The sequence below is a fragment of the Protopterus annectens genome, chromosome 6.part0 (genome assembly GCF_019279795.1).
Source record: "Protopterus annectens isolate FY-2018-M chromosome 6.part0, PAN1.0, whole genome shotgun sequence".
NCBI classification, from domain to species: Eukaryota; Metazoa; Chordata; order Ceratodontiformes; family Protopteridae; genus Protopterus; species Protopterus annectens.
The window spans coordinates 492,774,277-492,786,709 of record NC_056737.1 but is presented as its reverse complement, the minus strand read 5'-3'; the positions used below and the strand labels follow the sequence as shown (position 1 = coordinate 492,786,709).

Below are 12,433 nucleotides of genomic sequence, written 5' to 3'. Positions count from 1 at the left end.
ATTTCTGATGTATAGTGATCTGTTTCAATTTGCAGTTCTCCCTTTTCAGTCCAATCACAACTCCCAGACTTTTTCCAAGTGGTTGGTTCCGGCAACAGTAGCTCTCAGGTTAAAGTGTGTTCAAAACATAACCTTTTCTGGAGATTTGTTTGACTTGTATATAGTCAAAAGGACAGCTTATTTAGAGGTTTTAAACTGCATTGCTTCCTCTCAGGAGTCGTTCTGTCTTATCAGTGATAACATAGTTGGAGTGCTTCTTTTTAAGCATAAGCTTTTTTCCACCCACAGGAACATTACTGGATATAGTTTTAAGGATTTTGCTATCTCTGAACAGAGTTCACAGCATGCTGTCACTTTGTAGTGTGGTCTACCTTCATGGCATGTTTCTTCGTGTATCCACTGATTTTCATGCATATAGCAGTTATGATGATTAAATATGCTAGATTCAAATATGAGGACGTTTTATAGTTAATGTAAGGAATCTGGTAGTAAGAGCCTTGTAGAAGTTCCCTGTTATTCACTTCTCACCAGAGAAATGGATCGGGGGAAGTAAGCTACTCATGTAGCATAGTCCTGTTCTTTTTCTCATAGAGAGAAAAACGGAAAAAAAAACTGCTCTGTGTTTCCATACCATCATTTCTTTGCTTGAAGAACTCTTAGTCACACCCTCTTGGCATCTGGGGTGGCTGCATCCTTCTCCCCACCCTTGCTTACATTACTGTTACCATCTTTGCAGAATGGCAGATAATGTTCAGGACTTTGCTTTGTCATTGAATATGGTGAGGAAATTAATTGTTTTCTCCTTCACTTTTCTCAGGCACACCAAAAATTCTTGCATTATTTCTTTCCCAGTTTTCTTGGTCATCCACCTTATCCTATAGCCAACTGTTTTATTTTAGCAAAAATTCAGTGTTTTTTCCTGCTTCCCCAGTGTTTCCTTGATTTCATTTAAACTTCTCTGTGCTGACTGTGGGCATTTTATTGCTGCCTCATAGATGTTATGTGATCCTATCTCGCCTACATTCTGTACTAATGGGTTCGGAGCCGATCCTCAGCTCCGACTCGGCACGCTTTGCTATAGAGCGAAGCCTCTTATTGGCTGAGCTATTCACTATCCCAGGATGCACCACCACTTCCCCAGATCTCGTTTGCCGCTTACAAGCTAGGACGTGGTCTCGAACTTGGCTGAGCTAAGTGCTGTTTTTTTCTGAAAGTTTGTCAGAAATTTCCAAAATCTTTATCCAAAAGCTGTTTTAACAGCTATTAGTGTGTATACGTGTGTTTTTTGTGAGAAATTGTGGTAAAATTTTGTGTTAGACAGGGAAAGGTTTCCGTTTAAGTTAGAGGGGCCTTCCCCTCGGTCTTATTGAGTTTTTCTTGTAGTTTCTAAGGTCAAGTACCTGTTTAAGTTAGAGGGTTCTTGGCTCTCTTTTGTTGTTGTTATACGTTTAGTTGTTGGGCTTGCGCTCTTGTTAAAAAAAAAAAAAAAAATCTTCATTATTCTGTGTTTGTATATATATATACTGTTTTTTTCTCAGACAAATAATTGGGCAAAGTGTATACAATTATGTCTAAGGAGCATAGACTCTCTGGGTTTAAAAAGTGCACGAGATGCAACTATAAAATGTCCATCACAGATGATCACTCCTTATGCGTTTACTGCTTAGGCGCCAAACACCTCCAGGAGTCCTGCAGCGTGTGTCACGCCTTTTCCTCTCGGGTCCTCCAAGAGAGGAAGAATAAATTGATCTTAAAAGGGCTTATCAAGCCCTCCTTTGAAGAGGCCTTATCTTCCTCTCCCTCTCCAGCTAAGAAAAAGAAATCGTCAGCTCCGACCAGCCCGTCTGCACCGACAACTAAGAAACCTAGGCAGGCTTCTCCTTCGGCTCCACGGACTTCGGAGCCGAGGGCGGAACGGTCTGCCTCGATGCCTCCAGCCTCGACTCCTCTGGTTTCGGAACCGATGGCTGGGGCTTCGAGAGGCGGGTCACCTTCATCGGCTCCACTGATTTTGGAGCCGATGAGGGTTACTGGCTCGGACACTTCCCCTTCGGCGCAGAAGCCCTCATCGGCACCGAGGGAAATTGCTATGGAATCTCCCTTGGAACCAATATTGGTCGAGTCCATTCGGAGCCAGTCCCCCAGTCCTTCGGAGCCGATGGAGAAGTCAGCTTGGACCCGATCGGTCTCCTCCCGATCTTCCAAGATGTCGGATTCGGACATCGACAGGGTGCTCCTAAGACTTTTTCGGTCTCCTGTATTCCAGAAATTAGTCTCGGCTCCAGCCCATTCGGCTTCGGAGCCGATGGCCCACCCTGTAGTTCAAGTTCCTCCTCCAACAGCCTCTGCACCGTTGGAGCCAGTGCTGGTGGAGCCGATGGAGGTTTTTGGGTCGGCTCCGACCCTTACTCCAACCCCGGCTCTAGAGTCGGAGTTCGGTACACGGACCTCCTCGGTCGGCCCCGGTGGGGACGCTTCGGGACCGATGTTTTCGGTTCCTAGCCTTCCTCTCGGTGCGTCTGCTGCGGGGGTACCGTCTACTGTTGTGGCCCCGGGGGTTGGACCTTCCCAGGATTCTGGCGGTCCGGCCTTCAGGGCCATGAGGAGTGCGTTGGCCAAATCCTCTTTGGCTACCTCCACGGTCTCACCTGCACCTTCCCTACACACGGAGACTGGGTCTTTGGTAGTCCCCCTGTCGCTAGACAGCCGAGCCCCGGGGCCTGAGGTCACCCCCAGTGGGGTTTCCCCCCCTCCTGGAGGTCCCTCTGAAGCTTCTTCGGAGGAACCCCCAAGAAAAAGACTGTGCAAGAGGAAGCACGTTGACTCCCCCGATGAGTCTCTCACGTCGGACACCGATCTTGATGATGCGGAGGGGTCCCCTAAGTCGTCCTCAGATGATGTCTCCTTTGCAGACATCTTGGAAGCCCTCAAACAGCGAGGCGGCTGGCATTCCAAACCCCCTTCCGCTGACGAGTCGGTGTTCCTCAAGGGCTTCGGGGCTCAGCCCTCCGCCTCCTGGGTGTCTCCGCCATTCGACGAGCTCCTAGATTTGATCTGTCGAAGGGCGTGGGAGCATCCAGACTCTGTGGAACCAGTGCCTGCTCGCCCAAATAAATTCTTATCAGCACCCCCAGAGAAGGAGTTTCTGACCAAAGGTGTGGCTGTAGATGCCCTGGTGGTGGCATCTGCTACCCAACAAGATGTAGCAGAGGCTTCAACGTCCATCCATCCTCCTAATAAGGAGTCTAGGAGCATGGATTGGTACGGGAAGCGCACCCTCAGTTCAGCGGCCTTTACCTTGAGGTCCCTGAACTATTTGGCGCACTTCACCAGATTTCAGAGGGATCTGATAAAGGAGCTTTCAGATACCCTCTTGGGTAACCTACCTGAGCAGCTGGCCCAGATGGTTGGCTACGCTGTCATCGATATCAAACTCGTCCATGAGGCTCATTTCATATGCAGCCGAGGGGGCGAGTAGAGTGGCTGGGACGGGTGTTGCTCTACAGGAGGCAAGCCTGGCTCCGCTTGTGTCATTTTGCGGAAGCCTTTAAGTCTTCCTTTGCCGACGCTCCCTTTGATGGGTCCTCTTTGTTTGGACCCAAGGTAAAGGACACATTGACCCGCTGTGAGCAAGAAGGTAAGACTTTGACTGCCGTAGGGGCACGATTTTCCACTCCCTTTCGGCCTTACCCCAAGGCTAAAAGAGGAGGGAAAATGTGGTTCCGTAAATCCCAGACGTCTTATCCCTCGCAGCAGGATGATCCCTCTTCTAGAGGCAGAGGAGGGGGAAATTTTTCTGGAAGACGCCGTCCCAGAGGCGGCAGAGGCCCCCGCAACACTGGAGACCACGAGTCCTTTCGTGGCTCTTCAGCCTTCCACAATCCCTGAAGGATTGCCCGACTGTGCAGCTCCGGAGCCAGTCGGGGTCATTCGAGGCACCTAAAAGCCTGGGAAGGTATCACTCAGGACCGATGGGTGCTTCGAATCATAGCCGGAGGTTACGCCATCCCCTTTTTGCACCCTCCACCGCTGTCCAAGAAAATCCCGGACCCACCACCCAGTCAACGGGAAATTGCAGCCTTAGAAATCTCAAAGCTGCTTCAAAAAGGAGCCATCCAACCGGTCCCCGCAGACCAGATCGGATTAGGGACTTACTCAAGATTCTTTTTGGTGCCAAAAAAGACCAGGGACTTGAGGCCCATTTTGGATCTCAGCATCCTAAATCGATTTGTCAAAAAGTCCAAGTTCCGAATGGTCACCTTACAATCCATTCTCCCACTGCTGGAGAAAGGTGTTTAGATGTGCTCCATAGATCTCAAGGACGCTTATTATCACATCCTGATAAATCAGGCGTCCAGGAGACATTTGCGCTTCAGCCTGGGAGACGGTCATTTTCAGTTCTGCGCACTGCCCTTTGGTCTCACCACAGCCCCCAGGGTGTTCACCAAATGTTTGGCGGTCGTGACTGCTCACCTGAGGAGTCTAGGATTCCAGGTGTTTCCGTATCTGGACGACTGGCTCCTAACTGCCACCTCCAGGCGTCTACTATTGCAGAACCTACAAGCCACCATATCACTAGGCACTTCCCTTGGAATCACCTTCAATTGGCCAAAGTCTGTGCTGCTGCCATCTCAGCGCATAAGGTTCATTGGAGTAGAGATAGACTCAAACCAAATGCGGGTCTAACTTCCTACAGAAAGGATACAGACTATACAGGCTCAAGTCCGAGCCTTGCTTCTCAGATCCAGAGCTCCAGCCAGGATGGTCCTGCAGCTATTAGGCTCTATGTCGGCCACAGTTCTCCTAGTCCCTTTAGCAAGATTGCATATGAGAATTCTCCAGTGGCTCCTATCGACACAGTGGTCCTTTCAAGATCTTCCCCTCAGTCACCCCATACGGATCATGGAAACCTGCAAACAGGACCTTCGCTGGTGGCTGGTGCCCTCCAATCTAGATCAGGGACGACCCTTTGTTCCACCTCCTTCTATGGCCACATTGACGACGGACGCCTCCCAGACGGGGTGGGGGGGGGACATTACCTGGGCAGGTCAGTCCAAGGCAATTGGCAACCCAACGAGAGTCTTCTTCATATCAACATTCTAGAAATGAGGGTGGTGTTTCTGTCTCTACAAACCCTCCACGATTACCTCCCTCAGGGAGTAATTGCCATTCACTCCGACAACATGTCAGTAGTCTGGTATCTGAACAAACAGGGAGGGACCAGATCCTACCCCCTTTGCAGAGAGGCCATGAGAGTTTGGGAATGGGCAGTGGCGACCAAACGTTTTCTGGTAGCGACTCATATCCGTGGGAAATCCAACGTGATAGCCGACAGACTAAGCAGAACTATTCTCTCTCCTCACGAGTGGTCTCTGAACGAAGCAGTGACAACTCAGATCTTCAGCAGATGGGGAACTCCTTGTTGCGACCTTTTCACAACCCCGCTGAACTTGAAGTGCAGAAAGTTCTTTTCCTCTCACTCCAGCTCTGGGGGAGAGTCCTATGGACGCATTAGCCCATCCTTGGCCCACCGGCTTGCTATACGCCTTTCCTCCAATTCCCCTCCTTCCCAGAGTAATCCAAAAGGCGTCTCACTTGGGGAGCAAAATGATTTTAGTTGCCCCTTACTGGCCTCATCAAGTATGGTTCCCCTATCTTCGGAAATATACACTGGACGGTCCATGGTTCCTGGATCAGATCCCAGACCTATTAGTTCATCAGTCGGGACAACTCCATCAGTCCCTTCACACTTTGAAGTTAACAGTTTGGCTCCTCCTCTTCCGACTATAGTCAGGAATCATACTTTAGACCCGGAAGTCATACATATCTTATCATCGGCCCATAAGTCGGCCACTAAGAAATTGTATACTAGCAAGTGGAAGAGATTTGCTATTTGGGCTCAACTCCGGGGTCTGGATCCCATCACTGTTCCGGTCTCAGAAGTCCTGAAATTTCTAACTTCCCTATTCAATCAAGGTTCTTCAGTCTCTACTATCAAGGTCCAATTGGCAGCTATTTCCAATTTTCATAAATCTACAAACCCACCTTTAATGAGCAACAGATTGTGTAAAACCTTCATTAAAGGTGCTGCACTTTTACGACCTCCGATTTCTCATCCTGCTCCTCCGTGGGATCTCGATGTGGTATTACGTGCCTTAACCTCCTCCCCCTTCGAACCGGCAGCAACATGTGATTTGAAACTTCTTTCTTGGAAAACTGCCTTTCTGGTCGCGATTACTTCTGTCAGAAGGGTTTCAGAGCTTCAAGCTCTATCTGTCAAACCACCGTACCTGGTTTTTCATAAAGATAGAGTATCCCTCAGACCTAACCCATCCTTTGTCCCTAAAGTTTGTTCCAGTTTTTGCCTACAACAGTCATTAGAACTTCCAGTTTTCTTCCCAAAGTACTCCAACAAAGCGGAGTACATCTTCCACACATTGGATGTTTACAGGCAATTGCGTTTTTATTTAGACAGGACACAACAAACACGAAAAACGGATCAATTGTTTGTGTCCTTTTCGGATAATAAATTGGGCAAAGCCGTCACAAAGGTCACTATTGCAAAATGGATCAGGGACTGTATTAGTCAAGCTTATACCTCTTCTAATAAAGAGCTTACAACCTCTGTCAAAGCTCACTCTACAAGAGCTATGGCTACTTCTATAGCATTCCATTCTAAGCTTGCCATTAGTGACATTTGTGCTGCGGCTACGTGGTCTTCCCCGCACACTTTCATTTCCCACTACAAATTGGATGTGGCATCTCTGGGGCGAGCTTCATTTGGTTCCACAGTGCTCAGGAGTATTTTCCAGTGAGCCACCCAGGAATTAGGTGCTAGGGACGCTGTCCCATCAGTACAGAATGTAGGCGAGATAGGATCACATAACATCTTTTAGTTATGTACTTACCATAACTTTAGATGTTTGGGATCCATCTCGCCTACATTCCTAATAACCCACCCTCCTTCCCCCTGCCTTGGAGATCAGAAGAGATCGGACGGTCCGAGTTCTATTGTTTCATCTTGAAACATCTGGCAATGTTATATAAACAGTTATGTATGTGTGCATGTGTGCGGACAAACAAGATCTGGGGAAGTGGTGGTGGTGCATCCTGGGATAGTGAATAGCTCAGCCAATAAGAGGCTTCGCTCTATAGCAAAGCATGCCGAGTCGGAGCCAAGGATCGGCTCCGAACCCATCAGTACAGAATGTAGGCGAGATGGATCCCAAACATCTAAAGTTATGGTAAGTACATAACTAAAAGTTTTTAGAAGTTCAAACCGTTTCTTGTCATTCTCCTGAAAAAAGCCTACCTTTTTATCCTTGCTGTGTATTTTTAAAGATAATTATTGTATGGTTGACGACATCGCCTGGAAATTCTTCTTTGAAGAAATGGTCTCTTGCCCAGTAGTTTCGGAAATTAGCATCTTTCAAGTGGTCTGTTGATATGCATTCTGACAAGATTTTTTTAATTGTTAATTTGACTGACATAACTTGATCCTGAGAGAAAATTGGTGGCAGGACTAGCCAGCAGGAGGTGTGAACATTGACTGTAGGTTATGGTTGCTGTTGATATGATATTCCAACCCCATGTACAAAATGGGGAATAAGAGAGTTGATGCTGATTTACATGATAACCATTCGTCTGCTTAGGAGTACACTGATGTTCTCATTGTTTCACTGTTGCAGTCATCACACTCTGGTTATCTGCCTGCATGTAGCCTGAATACCAGAATCTTAGTATTTCTACATCAGATGCTGTCGCTTCTTCCATGACGTCAGGTCGTCAGGGGTATAAAAACAGGCATCCGACACCATTACATCAGCCTTTCTTGCCGAGGAGGATCCCAAAGCAGAAGTAGTTTGCAAGTGCTGGTCGGCCGCTACCTGAAATTTTCGTTTTTCGAGTTGATAATCCTGAAGTCTTCTAAAGCTAAGTACCCCGATGGGGATCCTTTTTTCTTGCTCTAACAGATGTTAGAAAAAGTTAACAATTGTCTTCCCTGTGGAAAGCAAATACCTCACAGAGATTTTCATTCTTACTGCGTCACCTGTTTAGGCCCAGACCACGACGTCCCTTGCTGTCGGTTTTGTGCCTTCTTTAATGTCAGAACCATTCATCGGCGGGCTATTTTTGTTGCTAAATTCTTTCGCTCTCAATCTCCATATTCCGAAATGACTTTGGTAAGCCATTTGACTACCGATCTTTTGAAAAAAAACGTAAGGATAAAGACAGAGACAGACCGCATAGGTCCAAAACTGCTGACGGCGCTTCCGTTAAGCTAGTCGCCAGTCTGCCGGTACTCTGTTATCTTTGCAGCCCCTGATGCCCACTTCTTTGGATTCGCAGGCCTCTGCTGAGACCCATTCGGATTCCAGTATGCTGCGAGATGCTTCTTTGACTATGGAATCAGCAGATGCCTCTACCTTGGATGGGTCCGGAGCCACTGTGCAGGCACCGGCTTCTGAGGGTGTTTTCCAACCTACAGATGTTCAAATCAAACCGACTAATTTTTAGCCAAAACTACCAAGTTTCTTAGGCCCAGAGTATGCACTACGTCTAGAAAACCAACGACCAAATCACATGCTCAGGCCCCTATGCCACAAAAACAAATGCTTAGAATGGCTGAAGACAGTACAGTTGTGTACCTACCATAAATGTAGATGTTCGAGTCATTCATTGTTGCAGTCATTACTCTTGGGTTATCCTGCTGGCAGGCTACTCGCAGTCGGCCTGAATTCCAAAGTCTTGGTCCGACGTCAGTTGCTGTCGCCTCTTCCCTCTGATGTTAGTGCGCCAGGGGTATAAAAGATGCAGCTGACGCGATTTTCTTCAGTTTTTCTTGCCCCAGATGTCAGGTGCCCACAAAAGGGTAGGCTAAATAGATTATGCCAAAAACATGCATGCACTAAGGTAAACATTTCCTTCATCTACAAGCAAATACACCACATAGGTTGTATAGAATAGAGAAGAACAGATAAGACCCAGCAAATGAAAGGGAGATGGTGGGAGGGTAACCTGGACTGCAACAGTGAATACACTCGAGCATCTACATTTATGGTAGGTACACAACTGTACTATGTTCATCGTGTTTCACTGTTGCAGTCATTACTCTTGGGTTGAATCCCAAAGCTGAGGATGGGTGGCTGGGCTAAATAAGATTAGGAGAGGCTATGAGGCCCTGCAGAACTGCAGTGGCAAAGCCTACTCTAGACTTAGAGTAGAGAGGCAAGTAGTAGTGCTTTGTGAAAGTGTGCACTGAACTCCCAAGTTGCAGCCTCTAAGATGTCTTTGGTTGGTACTCCTCTAAGAAAGAAAGGCTGCTGAAGTGGCTGCTGCTGTGGTAGAATGTGGCCTAATGCCCTTAGGCACTGATTTGCCATCCTGTGAGTAGCAGAAGTGAATGCAATGGCCTATCCATTTTGAAATGGTCTGTTTTGAGATAGCCTTTCCTTGTGATCCTGCAGCATATGTCACTAAAAGTTGCTCAGTCTTTCTGAAAGCTTTAGTTCTGTCCAAGTAGAAGCGTAGCTGTCTGTGTATGTCCAAAGAATGCAGAAGTCTCTCACCCTTGTTCTGTGGGTTTGGATAAAAGGTAGGCAAGTGAAAGGTTTGGTTAAGGGCCACACTGGACACCACCTTAGGCATAAATGTAGGGTTCGTCCTCAGCAAAACCCTGTCTGGATGGAAAATGATAAAAGGTTCCACCGCCACGAGTGCCTGTAACTCCTAGACTCGTCTTGCAGAGGTTATTGCTAGGAGCAGAGCTGTTTTCCAGGATAAGAATTGAATATCCGCTGTTGAGGCTGGCCCAAAAGGAGGCAGTGTGAGTTTTTCCAAGACATAATTTAGGTCTCATGCAGGTATTGGTGCTCTCCTTGGGGGGTCTTATTTTTTTGGCCCCTCTGAGGTATTGTCTTATTAAAGGATGAGAAAAAATAGGTGATTCTGTATTGTAATGGGCTGAAATGGCAGAGGCATGAATCTTAAATGATGAAAAGGATAGGCCTTTGTCCAGCATCTCAGCCAAATATTGTAAAATCTGAGGAATATTTGGTACAAACGTGTCAGTTCCTTGTTCCTGGTTCCAAGCATAGAATCTCTTCCATTTTTCTGCATAGGATTTTCTGGTACTGGGCATCCTGGCCTCCAAGATAACATCCATTACAGCTTTGGAGAGTGGAGTGTTCTGAATGGCTGTTATCCGCCATGACCCAGTTATCTATTTAAGGTACTGATTTGGCTGTGCAGGATCTGATTGTTTTGTTGGGTCAATAAGTGAGAAGTTTGAGGCAATGTCCAGGCTGGACCTTGAGACAAGTTCTTTAGGATTGGATACCAGTGCTGGCGTGGCCAGTCTGGGGCAGTCAGTATAATTTTTGGCTTCTCTTGTCTGACCTTTAGGAGTACCTTGGGGAGGAGAGGCAGTGGAGGAAAGGCATATACTGTTAGGTTTTTCCAGCTGAAGGATAGGGTATCCACTTTCCATGCTTGCTTGTGGTAAATCCTTGTGGAGATTTTCTGTAGTTGGCAGTTGTGAGGGGAGGCAAATAGATCTATGTCTGGGCATCCCCATTTCCTTATCATCATGCTGAAGACTTGTGGATCCAGTTTCCACTCATGGGGATCCATGAGGTTTCTGCTTAGTTCATCTGCCAGAGTATTTATTTTTCCTGGCAGGAATTGTGCTTGCAGGTGAATTTGATAAATCAATGCTGTGTTCCATAAAGTCATGGCTTGTCTGCAGAGGGGGTAGGAATGTGTGCCTCCCTGCTTGTTTATGTACCACATGACTGTAGTATTGTCCGTCTTTATCAGTAGTTGTCCTAGATGAAGTAGATCCTTGAAAGCTGTCAGGGCATTCTGAAGAGCTAGCATCTCTTTTTGATTGATATGAAGATGCATCTGGCTTGCGGGCCATGTGGGCCCCCAGGCATAATCTGATGCATCCGTTGTTAGTGTCTGCCTGGCTGTGGGTAAAGTGAAAGGCTGTCCCTTGTTGTGGTGACAGGCCTGTGCCCACCATCAAAACTCCTGTTACAGGCAGGGAATGAGTGTAATTAATGTTTCCAGGCTGTGACAATGTTGAGTCCAAACACTTTTTAGATACCATTGTAGTTTCCTCATGCAGTCTGGCATATGGAATTAGCAGAATGCAAGATGCCATGAAGTCCAAAGCCTGCAGAATTTTTCTTGCAGATAACTGGGTCTTTGTTGCCAACATTTTGAAGTAAGAAGTCAGTTGTCTTTGTTTGTCTGGCGTGAGATAAGCCATCTGGGCAGTTGTATTTAAGCTTGCACCCAGGAATATTATCTCTTGAGAGGGTACTAGTTTTGATTTCTTTTCGTTTACTGTGTACCCTAGGCAAATTAGTAATCTTTTTACAAACGCCAGATGCTGTAGTAGAATGTCTTTGTTCTCTGCTTGAATAAGGCAGTCATCCAAGTAAGGATATATTTGAATTCATCTTTGTCAGCAAAATGCAATTACTGGTGCCAGGCATTTGGTGAAGACCCTGGGTGCAGTAGATAAGCCAAAGGGCAGTGCAGAGAATTGGTAATGCATTGAGCCAGCTATGAGTCTGAGGTATCTTCTGTAAGACTGTCTGATTGGGACATGCAGGTATACCTCTTTTAGCTCCAAAGTAATCCAAGCCTTTTTGCCCAGCATGGGCAGAAGCTGCTGCAGGGTCAACATTTTGAATTTTGGAACGTCCAGAAATGTGTTTAGAATAGACAGGTCCAGTATTGGTCTCCAGACTTTGTCCTTTCTGGGCACCAGGAAAAGTCTTGAGTAAAATCCTTGTCCCTGCTCTTGTTGTGGTACTTGCTGAATGGCCCTCATATCCATGAGGGATGAAACTTTCTGTGCCTCTGCCCATTGATTGTGTGGCAGGTCTGCATACCTTTTGCCCCTGGCAAGGCATGAAAGTGGAACCTGTAGCCCTGAGAAACTATGTTCAAGATCCATTTGTCCTGGGTAATCATGTGCCAATTTGGTGAGAAAAGTGCTAGTTTTCCCTGCTAAAAGATAAGTGCTTGGTTCTGGCAGAGGAAAGTCATTGGGACTGTTTCCTGTATGGTTGTGATTTGTCTTCTCTGCTTTTGGAGGTAGAAGCACCCCATTGTTTAGGCCTGTATGAGCCTTGGGGCTGTGATCTGCCTCTGGGGCGTCTGTATCTGCCTCTTTGTGGCCTGTCTGACACTGGAAAGGACCAATTCTTTGTAGGCCAGTTCCTGCTAAATCTGAGTGGCTGCACCTGTAGGAAATCATTAACTGTCTGCATGGATTTCGCTTTATCCTCCATTTTCTTCCACACCTCTTCTGCCTTAACACCAAGCAAAGTATCATGCTGTAATGGAGCATCCAATCATTTTGCTTTAACACCAACAAAGTTTAATAACATGGGGCTCCAGTGAATCAAAAACCAAA

At 46.8% G+C, this 12,433-nt stretch overlaps 1 protein-coding gene across 1 annotated transcript in view; it reads left to right on the top strand.

The window, feature by feature from the left end:
- LOC122803863 (bromodomain adjacent to zinc finger domain protein 1A-like) overlaps window positions 1–12,433 on the top strand; it is a 184,085-nt gene that overhangs the window by 73,125 nt on the left and 98,527 nt on the right. The window lies entirely within an intron of this gene.